The sequence below is a fragment of the Dama dama genome, chromosome 19 (genome assembly GCF_033118175.1).
Source record: "Dama dama isolate Ldn47 chromosome 19, ASM3311817v1, whole genome shotgun sequence".
Taxonomy (NCBI): domain Eukaryota; kingdom Metazoa; phylum Chordata; class Mammalia; order Artiodactyla; family Cervidae; genus Dama; species Dama dama.
In genome coordinates, this window is record NC_083699.1 from 44,730,688 (window position 1) to 44,737,755 (window position 7,068).

The 7,068-nt window shown below is 38.6% G+C and overlaps 1 non-coding gene across 1 annotated transcript; it reads left to right on the plus strand.

Annotated features, from left to right (window-relative positions):
• The first annotated feature begins 5,270 nt into the window (after positions 1–5,270).
• LOC133074319 (U6atac minor spliceosomal RNA) lies at positions 5,271–5,396 on the plus strand. Its single transcript, XR_009697163.1, has one exon. It is a non-coding gene; the product is annotated as a U6atac minor spliceosomal RNA (small nuclear RNA).
• The last annotated feature ends 1,672 nt before the right edge of the window (positions 5,397–7,068 follow it).

A 7,068-nucleotide genomic window follows, 5' to 3' on the forward strand; every position in this document is an offset into this window, starting at 1 on the left:
TTCAGTGATAGTTAAGTACAGCAAAATCATGTTTCAACTTTTTTAACAGGAACTTCTGGGATTTCCCAGTGGCTCAGCAGTAAAGAATCTGTCTGCAATACAGGAGACAATGCAAGAGATACAGGTTTGATCCCTTGGTCAGGAAAGTCCCCTGGAAGAGGGCATGGCAACCCACTCTGGAATTCTTGCCCAGAGAATCCCATGAGCAGAAGCGCCTGGTGGGCTAGAGTCCATAGAGTCGCAAAGAGTCAGATATGACAGAAGCAACTTAGCACACACCCACCACAGGAACTTTCAATTAAGGTTTCATCTTGTTTTGGAGAATCAGAAGAGCGGAGGAGGGAGTTATGATCAAATAAGATAGAGCAAAGTAGTTTTACTCCACACTGTGGAACAATTTAAGACAAATTCGGGTAAAACACAGGAGAAACCAAGCAGAAGAGGGGCACAGAGGAGAAGTTAAGTAGCTGGCAGTGGAGGAGGTGATAACGATGGTGGTTCTTGTGATGATGGGAGCTGTTAATTTTTGGTTATTTTCTTACTATGGCTACTCACCTTGCTAAGCCTTTTATTTGTTGAAGGGCTTGCTACATTCATTAGGCTCTAAGATTCTTGCATTCAAGTCAAAGGGTGGAAATGTAACAGACAAAAGGTGAATAATTTAAGAACTTAAAAACAGAATTGGAATTTGTGGAAAGAAACAATGTTTGCCCTTAGGACCATTTCTAGGAGCTTTACTTTTGAAAATATAATTGTCACAATTTTTACTGGGGTCACAGGGGTCATTGGACACAGGAAGTTGGTCCCTCAGAGCACTTTCAATGGATACATTTCACAATGTGCTGAAATGCCTTGGGTTTTATAAATTTTGTGATTTATCCTAGACCCTGACAAATTCTGGCTGGACTTTTTGGCCTGCAGTAATCAATTCACACAACCAGGCTCAATGTGGGTGATTTAGAAGATTTATCACAATAGTATAGAAAATGTATTTGATGTACAGTCTAAGGAAGGACAAACCTCCCACCATGTGCCTGTCTTCTGGAGCACTGAAGAGGAAAGATGGTTCCTCTCTGTTGGATTCAAATCCAAAATCTTTTGGTTGATTTATTTTAATTAGAGCTAGGAAAAGAAGTGAACCTACAGATTTCATTTTAATCAACAAATTCAGTTTTTTTCTACCTAAAACAACTTTTCCCAAATTTTATTAAAAACCAAGCAAAGGGAATGGAATTAATTATAAAATTTCTTTGCATAGTGGAGTGCTAATCTAGAGTGTTATGTTATGGGACAGAGACAAACTCAGAAAGTTTCCAAGTAATCTTTAACAGTTAGGATTACTTCTGATTTTGTATGAAAGGAAAACCAACATAACAGGAAGCACTCAGGGTTTAGTCTTCTAATAGAAAAGGAAGTAGAATAGGCTCTTCAGTATTGCCGTGAATAATTAGAAAGTCAGACTCCTTCTTTCTCTCTGCCTTTGGTTTTCACCTTGAAGGCATTCATGGTCCAACACAACTACTGGAGAGCTCGCCATGTCTGTAGATCCTGCAACAGAAAGGAAGAAGCAGGATGAAAGAAGGGTGCACCTCCTAGCTGTGTTAACTCCCTTTTATGGAAAAATCACAAAATTACTCCATAGTAATGCTTCCATTACCATCTCCCTGCTCAGAATATTGTTATACATGCATTAGAGGAGTCTGATAATTATAAGTTGTAGATGGGCATATTGCCAGTTCATATAAAAGTGGGATTCTTTATTGAACAAGAAGTAGAGAAATTTTTGGATAGGCAAGTAGCCATTGGACAGCAATCTAAAAAAATAAGCATCCAGGTGCTTCCTCTCACCTCAATTTATTGAAGTTGACTGTACAGAAAAACCATACAGAGTAAATGAACACCTGACACTTCTACCCAAATAACCCTCAATAATCTTCATGGAAATTCTAGCTGTTGGTAGACCTCACACAGACCAGGACCTGACTGAGAGTTAAGCATCCAGGCTATAGAATGGGTTTGAATCCTTGCACTACACTCTGAGTATATATATGACTTCATTTTCTTCAACTATAAAATAGGACTGTCAGGGAACTCTGCCTCAAAGGATTGTGGGTTAAGAGAATGCAGGACAAGCCCAGAGGATTGTGCCTGGTACACACTGATCACACTATTAGCTACTCTTCCCAGAGAATTCTATTGGCTATTATGTTAGCAATTCTCTACGGCAACTTTCCTTATCACTTATCCCATGTGACTTTTCATGACTCTAATCAAAATAGATTTATAGTCCTATTCTAAGTAGAATAAGACCTTATGTCCTATTCTATGTCTAATGACATAGAACCACCTCATTACTCAAGGAATATCATCAGAAATACCTGCACAGATTAGTCAGTCACCTCTCTGATGGGTGCACACGTATTTTTAGGATGTGGCATTTCTTTGGTCACTAGTCTCCCGTGGCTAAACTGAGTCTGCACATGTGGTCTTACATATAAATGGTGCTTCTGGTAACAACTGGTTAATGTACTTCAAATGGGGACTGCCTAGCAAAGGTCCCAGGTTATGGTGGTAGAGGTTGGTGTTTTACCTGGATCACAGAATACATCTCAGGCATTGTATTTATTTATTTATATTTATATGTTTTAAGGTTTTTTAATTTAACAAAATGTTAAAAGTATACCAGATGGCTAATTATAACTTCCAGAGACAAAAGATCACACTTAAGTTTATTGCAGTTGCCTCACAAGGAATATTATGATTAAATCATGGTTCCATGAACTTGACAACAAAACAGTGAAATAAACTTTAAATTCAAATTTTGGTTCATTTAAAGTCTCATGCCACTTTGCTTCCCAGTAAACAACACAAAATGCTTGTTTTGCAATCACTGAAAAACCCAGAATTATCTAACAGCATACTCTTCATCTCCAGGTTTCCTTCATAATGCCTTCTTACTCATTATTTTGGGTGCCTTTTTTTTTTTCTCTCAAGTTGAATATCTATAGCCACATTCCTCAACCAAAAAATCATATATTACTTGCTACAACAGTGAAAAATCAGAAAGGTCTAAATTTTCAACAATGGAATATTGCTTAAAAATTATGAGCAGCTAAATAAAGGACCTCTGTACAGTCATTAAAAAAATAATGTTCCTACACTTAATATATGATCCAGTCATTCCACTCCTAGTGGAATTCCGCCCAAGAAAAAAGAAAGCACACACAAAGATTTGTACATGAATGTTCATAGAAGCTTTATTTGTAATGGCCCCAAACTGAAAATGACCCAAACACCCATCAACAGGTGGATGGATAAAGAAATTGTTGGCTATCTCCTCAGGCATTGTATTCAGTTTGACCTTCTTGTAGAAATTCCTATATGTTAGACATTGTACTTAATTTGATTTTCCTAAAGAAAACCATCATGGAAAACCGGACCACCAGGGCTAAAGTGTAAATAATACTGTATTACTACCCACTATTCCCCTGATGGGGAAGCCTTAGTGGCTCAGCAGTAAAGAACCTACCTGCAATGCACCAGACTGCCTGCAATGAAAGAGACTTGGCTTTGATCCCTGGGTTGGGAAGATCCCCTGGAGAAGAAAATGGCAACCCACTCCAGTATTCTTGCTTGGGAAATCCCATTGACAGAGCAGACTGGTGGGCTACAGTCTATGGAGTTGTAAGGGTCAAACATGAACGACTTGGCGACTAAACCACCACCACCACCACCATCCCAGTGATGAGTTTACTATTTTATAAAAGGATTTCTAATTCTTTACATTCTCTAAACTTCATAAGAGTCCAGCAAGGTCAGTAGGAGTGGGGAAAGGATCCTTTTTCTTGTTTTGAACACAAGGAAACAGAGACACAGCTCTCAGTGTCCTATATAAAGTCATATGCATTTCAAGCTGCAGAGCCAAGACCAGAATTCAGGCCTTCTGACTACAAGCTGGTGCCTTTTCAGCTCCGCCAGAAAGCAAATCAGCAGGGAGGATGCTGAACAGCTTCTAGTTGTCAGAAAGCCGAGTTTGCAGGCAGTTTCTGGAACGGTAGTGATGACAGCAGGTGAGGCAGGGCAGCTGTTTTTTATCAGGTTATAATTCTGCGTTAGCAGCTTCCACAGAACATCCTTCATTTACCCTGGAGGAATTAGTGAGAGTCACCTTACTTTCATTGGTATCTAAGGTTTTGCTGCGATGTGGTATTGGAGCAAGGGGAACTGGCACTTGTGATTAGCAAAATGAATCCCTGGGGAGAAGTGCCAAATGATGGTAGGGAGACAGAAAATAAAACAAAGACAAGCTCCTTTATATTTTCATCCCGCTAAAATTATTTTAACCACTATTCATACATCTGCAGTCCTGAGTTAGGTATTAGGAACAAAATATGAATAATAAACTACAAAACTATCAATAGTTTTGATTCTGAGGTGTTCACAATCAACTGGGAAAGTGATCAAAGCACCTCTGACAAGTACTGTCTTAGAAAGTTATACAGAAATTGTAAGAAGAGGGACAGGCTGCTTCGTTTTTGGTGTAGTAATATTTAAACTACCCCTTGAGATATGAGGACCTTTTATCACTGAAACAGAAGTCATAGGGCACAATGGACGAGGAAAGAAGATGACATGTGTCATGGTCAGGGAATTCTAAGTGGCTCATTGTGGCTAAAACATATGGTGTAGGGACTGGGGCTGGGAGGGTGGCAGAGGGAAGTAGAGGTGAGAGATGAAGTCTGAAAGGTATAATGGAATCTGACATCAAGATGGAAAGTGAAGGGCTGAGGAATTTATACTTTATCTTACAGGTGGAAGAGAAAGGTTTAAGCAGGAGAGTGACATAATCAGAGCTGCCTTAGAAACAATTCTGGTTCGCCATGAAGGTTGAATCCAGAAAAGTGATGCTAGGCAGGCATGAAAAGGTAACCCAGTAAAGCAATGGATGTTTCCTGGATACGAGAGCTGTTTTTGTATGTTTTTCCCCTTAAATTTGCTTCTACTTTTTATGTATTTGTTTCCCCAGTAGTTTACAGGCATTCTGGAGACATTAGTGCTGTTTCCAACTAGTTCAGGAGTCATAGCCAATGGTCAACATGAATATTCATGACAGACCATACTACCATTTAACATGAGTAATTAAAGACATGTTTAAAGAGTCCCAAGGTCCAGGAGTCTCTGGTGGAGGCATGGGTTGGCAGTGGCCTGCTGCTGGGCTGGGGGCACTGAGTGTAGCAGTGCATGCATGGGATCTTTTAAAGGTCACCATAGTGTTGTATGAAAGGAGAGAAGGTTAGCACTCCCCTTGACAAGGATGGAAGAGGCTCTCGGGCCTAACAACACGCATACGGTTAAGGCATTGCCACCTACTTTGTGGCATCTAACCACTGTTTTTCCCAAGACACATATTAATCAAATTAACAAAGATCAAACACAAAGAACAAATATTAAAAGCAGCAAGGGAGAAACAACAAATAACACACAAAGGGATTCCCATAAGGATAACAGCTGATCTATCAATAGAAACCCTCCAGGCCAGAAGGGAATGGCAGGACGTACTGAAAGTAATGAAAGAGAATAACCTACAACCTAGATTACTGTATCCAGCAAGGATCTCATTCAGATATGAAGGAGAATTCAAAAGCTTTACAGATAAGCAAAAGCTGAGAGAATTCAGCACCACCAAACCAGCTCTTCAACAAATGCTAAAGAATCTTCTCTAGACAGGAAATGCAGAAAGGTTGTACAAACGTGAACCCAAAACAACAAAGTAAATGGCAACGGGACCACACCTATCAATAATTACCCTAAATGTAAATGGGTTGAATGCCCCAACCAAAAGACAAAGATTGGTTGAATGGATACAAAAACAAGACCCCTATATATGCTGTCTACAAGAGACCCACCTCAAAACAAGAGACACATACAGACTAAAAGTGAAGGGCTGGAAAAAAATATTTCATGCAAACGGAGACCAAAAGAAAGCAGGAGTCGCAATACTCATATCAGATAAAATAGACTTTCAAATAAAGGAAGTGAAAAGAGACAAAGAAGGACACTACATAATGATCAAAGGATCAATCAAAAAAGAAGATATAACAATTATAAATATATATGCACCCAACATAGGAGCACCGCAATATGTACGGCAAACACTAACGAGTATGAAAGAGGAAATTAATAGTAACACAATAATAGTGGGAGACTTTAATACCCCACTCACAACTATGGATAGATCAACTAAACAGAAAATTAACAAGGAAACACAAACCTTAAATGACACAATGGACCAGCTAGACCTAATTGATATCTATAGGACATTTCACCCCAAAACAATCAACTTCACCTTTTTCTCAAGTGCACACGGAACCTTCTCCAGAATAGATCACATCCTGGGCCATAAATCTGGTCTTGGAAAATTCAAAAAAATTGAAATCATTCCAGTCATCTTTTCTGACCACAGTGCAGTAAGATTAGATCTCAATTACAGGAAAAAAATTGTTAAAACTTCAAACATATGGAGGCTAAATAACACGCTTCTGAATAACCAACAAATCATAGAAGAAATCAAAAAAGAAATCAAAATATGTATAGAAATGAATGAAAATGAAAACACAACAACCCAAAACCTATGGGACACTGTAAAAGCAGTGCTAAGGGGAAGGTTCACAGCATTACAGGCTTACATCAAGAAACAGGAAAAAAAACAATTAAATAACCTAACTCTACACCTAAAGCAATTAGAGAAGGAAGAAATGAAGAACCCCAGAGTTAGCAGAAGGAAAGAAATCTTAAAAATCAGGGCAGAAATAAATGCAAAAGAAACTAAAGAGACCATAGCAAAAATCAACAAAGCTAAAAGCTGGTTTTTTGAAAAAATAAACAAAATTGACAAACCATTAGCCAGACTCATTAAGAAACAAAGAGAGAAAAACCAAATTAACAAAATTAGAAATGAAAATGGAGAGATCACAACAGACAACACTGAAATACAAAGGATCATAAGAGACTACTACCAGCAGCTCTATGCCAATAAAATGGACAACTTGGATGAAATGGACAAATTCT